This window comes from Dipodomys merriami, unplaced genomic scaffold, assembly GCF_024711535.1.
Source record: "Dipodomys merriami isolate MVZ:Mamm:240054 unplaced genomic scaffold, mDipMer1.0.p SCAF_9, whole genome shotgun sequence".
In the NCBI taxonomy this organism is placed as follows: Eukaryota; Metazoa; Chordata; class Mammalia; order Rodentia; family Heteromyidae; genus Dipodomys; species Dipodomys merriami.
Window position 1 is genome coordinate 16,159,534 of NW_027206512.1, and position 13,027 is coordinate 16,172,560.

The window sequence follows — 13,027 nt, forward strand, 5'->3', positions numbered from 1 at the left end:
TTAATTCTTTGTTACAAAACCAGACACCTCAAGTGTATAAGTGATTTGCCTGAGGTCACATGGCCTGTTTGTGTGTTACAGACCCAGGATGGAAAATCTGAGCATGTAATAGGAGCAGGGCTCTTCTACCTCAATAATCTTACACACCACCATGTAGGATAGGCACGAATCGTGCTGCTTTATGTATTTTAAAAAGGTGAAGCTCAGGAAAAAAAAACCAAAAACTATACTTACTCAAGGTCACAAGACTGTCAAGAGAAGTCTCCAGACCCTGTTAATTTGTGTGTGTGTGTGTGTGTGTGTGTGTGTGTGTGTGTGTTTATAGATCTCCTTTCTTGCAGCCATCATTTCCCCTTCAGTTGTGTTTCATGTGTACAAGGTGAAATATGAAGATTTTTTTTAACCTCTTTGACCACCATTCCCTAAAATGGCTATCAAGTATCCGATGGTGGAGGTAAGTATGTGGTTACCATGACAACACAACCTTCACCCTGGACCAGCCTGCTCGCCTCGCCTCCCAGGCAGGTGTCCTGTTTCAGAGCGGGCTCCAGCCTTCGGTGGAACTTCCCAGCGGTGTAGTTTTCCCTCTGGATTGGGTGATCATTTGCTGCTGGTGTATGCTCCTCTGGCCAGGTGCTTCCCCGCGGCAGGGACCGGCCTGCTTTGGCCATCAAGGCGCCCCCCAGCGTTTTGCACGGTGCCCCGCGCTCGGGCTCTCTCGGTGCATGCTGGCTGAGCCAGGGTTCTGTGGCTTGCTCCCTTCTGAGCGTTCCACGGGCAGCAGCCACCTCCGGCTCTTAATTGTGTTCCTAGATGCTGTGTAACGAGTCAAGCCGGTATTTACAGGTAGTACGCAGGTAAATGGGCACCCGCGCGCGCGTGCGCACGACACTGCACCGACGGTCCGCCCGGGGCGGGGGCGTTGACAGAGTTGAGCCCACCCAAGCAGCACAGCTAAATAAAGCTCACCGCACCGGCATCTTCCACGCGGGCAGGTAAGCACTCGGGAGGCCGCGGGAGTCCCGCTGCCCATCAAGCCCCGCCAAAAGGTCCGGGGGGCGGAGGCGGCGGCGTGGGCGCGGAGCTGCGCCGTGATTGGCCGGAGCTCGCGGAGGGGCGTGGCTTGGCCAGGGGGCGGGGCCTGCGGAGGAAGGGGGTGTGCGCCTAGCCGGTGCGGTAGTTTCAGTATAAACAAGGGACGGGACTGGTTCGGCGGATTCTACTGCCCCCCCCCCCCACCTCCACTTTCCCGCGCGCTTCTCTGCTCGGCGCTTCGGACTCATCGGTAGGCGCGTGGCGCACAGCCAGGTGGCGGAGGACCCAGAGTCCATCTGCGGGTAGGTTGTTGGCTGGCTGGGCTTTTCTTTCTCTTGGAGGGTCCCGAAGCTCCGAAGCGGGAACGGGGCTGCGTGCTCCCGGGAGACCCCAGAGATTTCCCCCCTCGCCGCCCCTCCCCGCGACCTGAGCAGGGCGCTTCGGCTGCGGGGTGCGCTCCTGAGTGGTGGGCGATCCGACTCCCAGGAGCGGGGGACTGCCCAGCCGCCGAGGTGCCCTGGGCCCCGCCGGGTCACGACAGGTGCGGGGCAGGGTGGGGGGGCGGTCCGAGCTCGGGAACCTGCGCCGGGACAGGCTGGGCTGTGCCCGGCCTGCTCCCCCGACCTCCCCCGGGGTCTCTCTGCGATCTCGGTAGTTTGGGAACGGTGACGGAGCTCCAGTCGCGTCCGGGTCTGTGTTCCATCGCGGGCTGCGCTTGCCTCCCTCTCTTTCTGGGTTTGTGTGTGCACGGGGTGCCGGCTCCGTGTGATCGAGGTCTGCCGCTGAAGGGACAGGGCCATCAAAGGTCCTGGGCTTACCCCCGCGGGCTCTCGTTCTGGGCTCTTTCCTACCTGGGCTCGGCTGGCAAACTTGGGAGACACCTTGTCGACTTGTTATTTTTTTTTTTCCCCGAGCTCGGGTGAGTTTACGCGGGGACAAGTGTCCTGAAGATAGTTGTCATCTGCTGGGGATTATGACTGGTAGCCCAGTGGGCAGACGGCGTGAGGGAGACCCCTCTTTCTAGGAGAGAACGTGGGAAGGTCTCTGTGCTGTAGGGGAGAAGGCGGCAAAACGGGGGGGGGATGGGGCGTGTGTGTGTGTGTGTGTGTGTGTGTGTGTGTGTGTGTGTGTGTGCTCACTGGAGCCTCCCACCTGACCCCATCCACATGGCACAGGTCAGGCCAGGCCACGTAGCTCAGTCCTCTGACAGGAGGGCACCAGCGTGCCAATCAGCAGGAGGAGAAGGTCTTGGTCTGGGCAGCGTTGTTCTCTTCTCCGTGTGGATGTGTCGCCTTTGCAGATGACTTCGGTGACCACGGTGTGTACAGGTGACTTGTGTATGTGTGTTTGGGAGATCGCGTCTCCTAGGAGTCCTTTCGTCAGCAGCGCCATGTGACAATGGTCAGGAACTGCTAGTGCGCGTGGATCTATATTTAGCAGATGACCTCTTACAGGGAGGGTCTCATTGGTGAATAAAGGGGAAGAGTCCAGGGACCCGGGTGTCACACTCGTGAATGCTGTCTGACACAGTCAGACTCAGATGGGGTGAATAATTTTTTTTTTTCCTCCTGAGAACAGTGGCTGGATCTTGGCATGTGATGACTGTGCCTTAATTTAAACATAGTTAAGGCTCTGGTGGGTCAGTCTATGTTAAGCAAGGAGGTTTAAAATACATGTACTTGTTTGGAGATTAGTGAGGGAATGACTGGTCAAATGGTGTTCAGAGCGAATGTAGAATTGATTTCTTTAAAGAAAAGGAATTTTTTTTTAGCTGCTGAGGTTTTCATAGCAGAATAATAGTAATGGTAACTAATTAAACCCCATCATGAATGGCAATGTAACATGGGAAGGGGGACAGTGTTTGAGCCACTGAAGCTACAGGACACTTGACTGAAGTCAGGCTTCTGTCCCTCATGTATTTCATTTCAAGTAGATCTGTAGGGCTGAGAATATAAGCTACCAGTGAGCAAGTTTCTTCTGCTTGTTGGACCATCTTTTGTTTTCCTAAAGGTGGTAATGTTTCCAGCTACTGAACATACTGGCCTGTACTTTCCATTTATCTAATGCAGTGTTCACTCTAGAATTAATTTCTCCTGTGCCATATTTTCAGGTTTTGGCATATACTGATTCCTGAAGGTGGTATTGTCTTATCTTTGGAGGAAGAGAATCATCAGAAAATATTTGCATTTATTGTCGTTCTCCACCCCCCCTTAACATCTAATCCAATACATTAAGTATACATATATATAACTACATATTTGTAAAGTATTTGTTATTTGTCATAAGAATATGTACATCATTGCTAACATTTTTGTTCATATGATCTGAAATTAACTACTATGTAATCGAGTACAATAGACCAAATAAAACCAATTGCCTACCATGCATTTAGGGGAAAGGCATGATAAGAAAATAGAGGAGGAAGTCTGGGGGGATAATTTGACACTGGAAGCCCTGGGACCAGCTTTATCAGCTTCCAAAGGCTCCCTGGAAGAATGGGACTTGGGAGGAACATGGGTATTTGTCAGAGCCTCTTAGAGAACACTGCCTTGGAAAGGAGCTGGAAATGCAGGGTATTCTGCCTTGCTTGTGAAAACAATCAAGAATTCTGAGCAAGAACTGAGAAGCTCCATTCTGATGCCACAGATAATAAATGGAATTGTCTTATAGCATTGTCTGAACTCTTAAAGAAGCAAATTGTCCTGTGGGAAATGATGCTTAATATTTATGGATTTATTTTTATTAGTGGTTAAACTCAGGTATCCTTTATCCATTCTTTTCACTTTTCCAGAACTATAGTCCCTTTTTCTATATATTTTGTTTTTGGTTCTCCAGTTAAATTTGTATATATACACACATACATATGGACTATTGATAAAATGGCAGTTGTAGGGAAGAAGGAAACTTGGGTTCATGCTAATTTGGAGGCCTGACAAGTCACATGGCCTCTCCTTGTACCTGCAACTCTAGACTAGACATGGGGAGTTGAGCTGAATGGTTTATGGTCTCTTTTATCTCAGTGATAACTGCTTTACTTGTGCTGTCACTTCACATCTGCACCTTGTATTAGGTTGGACCAAGGACGGGTGAGGCGATGCACACAAAGATGTTGCAATCTTCTCAAGAAATGAGAAAAAAGAAATGAAGAGAGGACAGTGAAATTCTTCCTATTGATTAATTTATATAGGAATGGAATACTTCTTAAACTGCCTTTTGATTTTGTTTTCCTCTTGCGACCAACTTCAATAAGAGTCAGAAAAACATTAACAATTGTGTTTTCAAATTTTTCATAGTTTCTTGGCCTATTATGTGACAGTTTCTACTAAAATTTAAATTTCTTTTAGCCAATCATTTTTTCCTCAGTTTATTTGGTTATTATTTCCTCAGAAAGTATGTATATATGTGCAGGTTATTCAGTTCAAATTTTATTAGGAAACCTTGATGGAAAAGTACTTTGATAGGGAAAATAAAACATTAGCCTTTTAGAAAGGAAAACATCTTGTAGACCACAAACACCTACCTATATCTAAAACAGAAGAATAGAATGGGAGGGATAAACATAGTTTTTCAAGAACTTGTGGCCAAAAAAATATATATATATAAAATTATCACAGTAACTATGTTATGTAATAAAACATGGAGAAAAAAATCTGAATTTTACAAATGTCCTCACTGTCAGCTCATTTTTATGCCAAGATGAGTTGGGTATAGAAAAGCAAAATCTTAAAAAAAAAAAGAAAAGAAAAGAAAAGAGAAATCTTTTAATAAAAATGTTCAACATATGATATTCTGGTATATAGCATAAAATCTATCGTAGATACATGCTGATTCACCTTGTCATTTTGTGCTGTCCTTTATGATGCCCTTTAGTCATATGAGCACATTTAGTATGAGTTGAACAGAATTAAAAATATAGCTTTTAGGGTACACTGACCACTAAGTGCTTAGGAGTCATTATGGCTAGTAGTGATTGTATTGAATTGTCAAGAAGAGGGGCCCTGCCAGGATTCTAGTTCTTGTGATAGTATTTGATTAGATAATACTGACTTTGATTACCCAGAAGGTCATTTTTTTTTAAATTATTTTCGGGAAATGAAATAATTTATTCTGTCGCAGATGGGCGTCTGAGACAACAGGGAATAGGACCAACTGTCTTGATCAGCAAGTCTAGGTCTTCACTTATATGGTATGAGGATTGCCACTTTCTTCAACTCAGTGATGTGCCAGAATCACAACACTAATTTCTCAATATCTTTTCTTTAGAACTGAGTTGCCCTTTTTAAAACTAACACCAGCTGTTACTGCAGCAAAGCACCAGCCTTTCAAGACAAGGAAAGAGGAGCCATCTACTGTTAAGCTCAAGAACTACATGAGAGATAGCATTGTAGATTAGTGAACACATAAAAAGAATAACCACTTGTCCTGGCTTTCCTCCCCACACCATACTGCTTTATCTCTTAGGAAGATTATTTAATGACTCTGTAAGTTTACTTCGGGTTGCTATGAACTGAGATGCGATTTTATACTTTAATAATTTGCTAACAACATCCCCAAGACAAAAAAAATCACAAATCTTATCTTTGTTTTTCTTCCAAAGAAACCAGAGATTCTCTTTGACTCACAATTCCCTTCTTTCTTCAATGAGGAATTAGTGAAGATTTTTTTTAAAGAGAAAGTAAAATGTGAATTTATTTTTTATATGGATGCCTATAACTCAAATCAGGAATTATCACTTCTTTATTTTGGAGAAAGAAAGGATCTTTCTCAAATGTAATAATTATCTTTTCTCCCATAACTGAGGAATCTATGAAGCAATTGGGACTCAGTTCCAAGGAATGTATTTATCTTGGAATTACTGTCTGTTAACATGCCAAAAGAAGTGGGTTGATTCTGAGCTGTCTACTCCAAGTTATTTGCCTCTTCTTTCTTACAGAGATTGGCATAAATATAGCATCGCAACAATTTCCACAGATGTTGTTAGAAATCTCTTCTGTATGGCTTCTTCTGATTAGGGAAAGAAATGAGAAGATAATCTTCTCAACATTTCACTCATCTCAAAACAAGCTGTTTCAGATAGCATCAAGGGCTTGCCTTTTACTTTTGACCCGTGTGCAAATCTACAGTCAGAGACCTTGTATGAACATTTAGTCATTCTTTGTAGTCTCAGCTCTAGTGTGGCTAAAAGGAGGCTACAGGGGACTAGGTAGAGAAGTATGTGAACGCGTTCCAGTTCAGATCACTGCAATTTTTCAAATGAGTAAAGGGAAAAAAAAGTTGAGTTGTTAAAGTTGCATCTCACCAAGGTACAAAGTTCCTTTAGAATCAAAATGGGAATTGGGAAATCTGTATTTCCAGGATATTAAATTAAATCTCTTCCCATTAAGCAAATATGCTTTCAAATTTCATTTCTGGTAAGGAAGCCTTTGTGTGTGTGGGGAGGGGTGTAGAGGGGGTCTGTGCAGCATTTGCGTGAATGCTAAAATATTGTAGCAACATAAAGGCATCAATATTGCACTCCATGATGAAATAGTATTGAATTTTTTTTGACTCCTGTATTTTCTAACTTCAATTTAGAGGAAATGCTGACAAGACATTCAGGTGGAGATTTATGAAAGTATCTTTAACAGGCATTGAGGGATCGCTTTTGACTTAGTCTCCATGCCCGTGTGTTCCTCAGCCTCTCTCCCAATTCAGATTGTCACCTGAAACCACCTATCCTCGTGCACCTGCTTCATCATAAATAACATTGTGCAAAAGCAGTCACTAATTCAAACGCAGTCTGCTGTTTAGAAAAAGGCAGCTTTTCATCTGGTGCTTTAGTGGGTTTAAAACCATTAGACATGCCTTTCAAATTCATTCATCCTGTAAATCACCCAGTGACTGCTTCCTTGCTGCTGGATCAATGTCAGGCTGAACTTTTCCAGGGCCCTTAGAAGAACATGATCTATCTTTGTGACCAAATTAGCAGCCCTGTAAGATTTCTTGTCTGTCAACTGACTTTTTCAACCTACCAAATTAATTCTAAGAAGGAATATTCATATCATCTGCCTTGGTTCGGTATATCTTTTATTAACTGGAAATTTTTTCGGCGTAGTCAGTAATCTATGACAATAATTTTGGTGGCCATAAGGTTTTTTAAGTTTGGTTTATTATTTCAAAAATCAAAATTGTTTTCCCATTGACTTGCTGCCTCTCCTTCCAACTTATTATGCTGCCTGAGTGTAGTGGGGAAAACAGGCTATTTTAATTGTTCTACCCAAACCAAAAGATGTATCATTCTTTTATTTTTTTAACTCAATTGGAATGGTACTACCTGAAAAAAAAATTATCTCTTGATTTCTAAGGAGCAAGTCTTGAGAGTGTTAGGCCAATGTTCTATTCAGATGTCCCTTGTTTTACTTTGGGATATAGACAGGACATCTGAATTCTGTATACACCAGTACTTTGGCCTCTTAATCCGTTAAAGTATATGCTAACTTGTTGGTATGTTTCTTCAGGGGCTGTGGAAGAAATGTTTGTCATCTTAAAAGGTTAAGGACCACTGGGTGCTGATGGCTTACATTTTTAATCCTAACTACTCAGGAAGCTGAGATCTGAAGATCACAGTTCAAAGCCAGCCTGGGCAGGAAAAGTCCATGAGACGCTTGTCTCCAGTTACCATCAAAAAGCTGGAAGTAGAGCTAAGTAGCTAAGGAGTAGCATGCTAGCCTTGAGCAAAAAGTTCAGGGGCACCTTCCAGGTTCTGAGTTCAAGCCCCAGAACTGACACACACATGTGTAACACAAATGTTAAGGAATACTGGCTGAAAAGAAATGTGTTTTGGATAGCAAGGAACTGGCTCCCAAATTAAACTGAGTGTTGATAATTACCTTTTAAATCTGTAGTCTGTTTCAGTGGTAGTGATTTGAATCAAGTCAACAAGTTTTACATGGGTCTCATCCAGCTCTCTTCCTTCCTGCCCCCCCACCCAAACCCTATGAGGGAATTTTTAGTCTTGAAAAGTTTTATTTAACAGTTAACTAAGCTATGTGAATACATTCTAATTTTGAGAAGTAGGCACTGTTTTCTATACAAGGTATATGGTTAGCAAATTAGTGCTAAGGAAGAATGGAGCATCAGAGATTGTAGAAACTGAGACTTTGTGAACCCTAGAGACAGAGAATAGTAGTTGTCAAAACTAAAAGGGGAAGGGTCACCACAGTTAAAAGCATTAGAGTACATGGCCATGAAATAATGAGTAGGAGCTAATATAGTCTGAGAACCTCCTCACATCACTTCACACTAGCTTGTGTTCCCTAGAGGGGTCATTAGCAAGTGATTTCTAGAGTTAGAGGTGCCCAGGGATAAATACTGTTCTGGATTCTTAGGTCTAGTACTGTGATTATTGAATTTATTTTCATAAGAACTAAGCCCATGCTTAATCTTCTGAGCCTCACTTCTTTAATTCCAGAGTTGAAGCAGGTAGAACTAAAATCCTGGACACAGACTCTGAGTTGTTCTGAATGAACAGTAGCTCTCTCAGGAGTAATAAGGAGGGAGAGGACACAGAGAAAACAAACTGTTTATCTTCTTGAGTATTTAAAATGATCTGGTACAGACAGTACTTTCAGTACCATTCTGCTGACTTTTCTTTGTGTTTATTTATTACTCAGGCAGTTAATCTTTCAGAATGTGGCTAGACTAGTCACTTGTTAAAGATTATTCAGAGATTAGTGATGAATACTATGAACTGTGATCTTTCTTTTGACATTTGTCTTACTAATTTTTTTTCTGGAAATCTATAAAGTATAAGCATGTATCATTGAATTTCATCAAATCCAATGTGCTACCCACTGTAAGATGCTCTGTGACTGTTCACCTGCTCCCTGTTTTAAAAATACTAAACTGTTTCTTAAAAAATCAAACATACATATCAAAATCTTGGTAATCTTTGCGGAGCTGACACTGTACTTTGATTGCCAAGGTCAGTAACTTATGTACTGCTGTTGACAGTGTGACTTTTTAATAAGGGTAATGAGTGGTATGAATATATCTTTGGAGCAAAGATTTATGTAGAACATGTAAACCATAAATTATTCTAACAGCTTATAATTTGGGACAGACGGACAGGCTTTTCGTTTTATGGTTACATACTAGAAGTTCAAAGGGAAGAATACCATTCTCAGGATAGCATGGAGAACTGTAATAAAAGTTTGTGCCTGGAATCTAAAGACCTAGGTTTGAAACCCTACCTGATTTGTCCCCGGAATGTGTAATGCTCAGAGAATTATTAGAGTTTTTCTGAGCCTAAGCTGCTTCTGAAGTAAAAAAAGAATGAGGATTACTGACAGATGGGGTGTTGCAGAATCCACAAAGGCGTCAGTAAACGATTACACAAACAGAAGCCAGTGAAGTTGTTGGAGCTGACTCACCTGGATCTCCAGAGAGACATCTTAAAGGGAATTCAGAAAAATGAGAGTTTGGGAATGTGGACAATTTTTTTTAGTATACATGAGATTTCAAAGTGAGGGGAATGTTCTACCAATGAAGGGAGAAAGATGTAAGGAAATGGAAAGATGCTGTTCTAAATAAGTACATGGATGGCAAGGTTGAAAATTTACCCATTATGCGTAAATAAGGGGCCAGGGTCTCTTGGAGTGACTTGGAGTTCAGCAATTCATTAATTGCTCTGTATAAGTTCAATACTCAAGTTGGGAAAACAAAAATACTCATGGGAAAATCAACTGATGAGCAACATATCTTTGGACTAATTTGAAGGTAGAAAACTGCCTGTGACATAGTCTCTTGTTACAATTGGTTTTTAAGTAAAGCATAATCTATAACACCAATTAATTTTTCTCAGTTTGTCTTGCATCGCTATAAGTAACATTTTCTTTTGGTGCCTTTGGGGGAGGAAGTTTTTGAAGTGTTTGTATTTTATACTTTCCCAAGAAATCTTGTGGTACATGTCCAAAGAATAATACATAAGAATCTTTGGCAAAATTCTCAAAAGAATGTTGTAAGAGGAGCTTTCCTAGGAAGAAGATGAGTAGTTGCATATAAACAATGTAGGATGCTGGAAGGGGTGAACAGAACTGAAAGTAACAGATGGAGAATATAACAGGGATGGGGGAGGGATGAATTAAGGCACTTTCTGAAGATTTCACAGGGATTAAGTACCCAAATTAGGACTTCATTAAATCTGAATCTTAATCCAGATCTGAGTCCTTGTTTACTATACAGGAGTGTATAATTAAGAAGTGCAAATACTTGGTTCTGATTACTTGAAAGGAAACTGAATGACCCATGACTGTCTTGTGGGCTAGCATGTACTGCTAATAAGCCCAGGGCAACAGGAATGCACGATTGGGAAAGTTCCATCTGGCTCATTTTGTGCTAGAGTCACATGACAGCCTGGTCACTGCAGTTCACCTCCCCCTACTTTCTGGTCTCAAGTTGCATGTTTATAGAAAGAGGAGTTTGGACCTGACTGTGATGCCTCAGGCACATTGGCTTCCTCCATAAATGTCTGTCTTGCAGTCATTTCTAATCATTTAAGTTACACATTTGGCTAGTGTATTGCTCTCAAATCCTTGGTCTGCTCATCCTGAGGTCCCTACGCCATCACTTCTAATTATTTACATTGAAATGAAATTGCTCAGAGTGAAATGAAATCTATTGTTTGTATTCTGAACCAGTGCTTTTCCTAGAGTCCCATTGAATATTATTTTCTGATTTTCAGAAGTTGTTGTATCTGGACTAACCATCTCCCAAAAGTATTTTGTTAGATTGGTATCAATAACCAAGAAATAATATAGTGTTTTCTAACAGAAAAAAAATCCAACATGAATTAAAGGAATTCTCCAAATCCTGTGTGCCAGTGGTTGTAACCATGGAAAACTTAAGCCACAGGCAACCAAGTCCAGATATCATCAGAAGGAAGTTGTAGGTATGCCTTTCTTCTTAGGTCCTGGTCTCCAAGTTTGAGGATACTCTAGATTTCTCATGTCAATTGTTGATTGGCTCTTTTACTTCCTAGCAAGGACAACTCATGTGTAACAATTACATTACACACGAATTGTATTCATAAAATATGTTCAGTTTGAAGGGGACAGAAATTTCCTTTGTCCATGGCTTTATAAAACATAACATTGAGTTATTTATTTAATATGGTCACTACATGTGAGAGCTTACCACCTAAGGAATTGTGCTGAGTGTGTATTAACATTACAACCCACAGTTCCTGACCCTAAGTGAGAGGTAGATAACAATGAACTGAGTGACAAATTCCCCTATAGTGATTCTCAGCAATCATTTTGTTCCCAGTTGTGGCAAATTTTTTCGTAGATTTCTTTAAATTCACGTTCAGCTGTGTTTTGGTGGTTTATTTATTTATTTTTCTTTTGGATGGAAAACACAAAGTTGAAGCTCTTTATTTTTTTCTATTTACTTTTTTTTTCTTTTCTCTTTTTTTTCTTGTTCTAAGGCCAGCACTTGAACTTGGTACCTCTGGCTGCTTTTGCCATTGGTAAGCATTTTACCAACTGAGCCATGCCTCCAACCCTTCTGTTGACTTTTTAAAGTGCTATTTTCACTGGCTAGTTTGGCTTTCTAGGCGGGTGTGTTTTCTTAACACTGCACCCTGGCCCACCTCTTCTGGAGGCACGTGTGCATGTTGTGAGCTGTGTGTGCCCCCCATTAGTGGTAGCTGGAACTGAAGCGAGTAGACTAAGGAATGTGACTTCTAACACTGGGCTCTCTCTCTCTTCTTCCATTTGGATGCAAATATCTTTCGGCCTCTTGAAAAGAAGGATTAGCCCTGGTTGTGTCCCTGTCAATCCTGCAGTTTGGTTTCCCCTCATTGTTTGCTTTCTGAAACCCCCAGCCTGCACAACTGTTGAATGCCTCTATTGTCCAGACATGCTGCCAGAAACCCAAGTCTGTTCTCAGAACCAGCTCTACGTCCCCCAGGAATCCAAGTAATAACTTACTAGCTTCTGGCCTCCCATGAACACTCTCTGACAAGGGCTTTGTGAGCTGCTAGGCACACAGAGGGGGAGGAGCAACTTATCTCAGGACTGTCACAGCACCCCTTGTTTCCCAGCCAGGTGCCTTCTCAGCCAGCATGTTTACTGGGAACTGTATATTCCTCTTTTTCCCTTTCCAAGAACTGGACACTAAGGGGAGAAAATCAACAGTATCTGAGCTTCTAAAAAGCTGGGGAGACAGCACTACATGTCTTGATATCTGCAAGAAGCATGTGCATGCGTGTGCACACAAGCACACACACACACACACACACACACACACACACACACACACACATCATGTGTTAATTCTAGGCTTTTTGTAAGTTAGTTTTCTCATATGTCCAGGACTAGTCAGTTATCTCTTCCATTTAGTTCTTCCCAGCAAAATCTGAAGGAATACTTGACTTCATGGGATCAAGCAATACAAACTCAGTTCCTCAGCCCCTTCCTCAAATGTGAAGAAATTATGTACAACCACAACAGTCAGAGACCTGACTTGCCTATGCATTTTGTATTTGATTGAATGAGATTGGTACTGTTATACGGGAATTTGTGAGCTCCCAAGAAGCCATATTTTGAAAGGTCGAATCAGGAGTCCTTATTAGATAGCCAGCAACTACAAGCGGACACATGTCCCCAAAAAACTTGCAGCCTCAGATACACTTAATACTGTTAGAAAACTGAGTCACCAGGGTAAAAGAGCAAAGAAAGAGCAGATCAACTCTAATGAAGAGTTAAAGAGGGATACCATGATGACCTGAGGAGAGTTAGGATACACAAGGTATGGTGTAAAATGGCAACTGAGCTGGTCAGGACCTCTAAATAGTGTCGTGGTGAAGGGTTGGGGTCACAGGGAGCTTGCTCCTTGAAGTTCATGGTATAAAACTGGCAGGTCCAGTAAGCTATTGTCCAAATCCTTGCCCCTGCCTCTAGGAATTCAGGCACACCCATTACTTGGCAGTGGGACTTCACCTTCATTCACC

General features: G+C 42.2%; 1 protein-coding gene across 4 annotated transcripts in view; it reads left to right on the plus strand.

Annotated features, from left to right (window-relative positions):
- Window positions 1-13,027, plus strand: part of Rasgef1b (RasGEF domain family member 1B) — a 564,489-nt gene that overhangs the window by 525,973 nt on the left and 25,489 nt on the right. Inside the window, exon 1 of one of the 4 annotated variants that reach the window (XM_070012942.1) lies at window positions 1,215-1,337. The exons of 2 other annotated variants lie outside the window; for them this stretch is intronic. The gene's annotated coding sequence lies outside the window, so the exon portion shown is untranslated. Of the gene's footprint in view, window positions 1-1,214; window positions 1,338-2,334; window positions 2,364-13,027 lie in introns of those variants that run through there. One more of the 4 variants, XM_070012943.1, reaches the window with a different exon arrangement.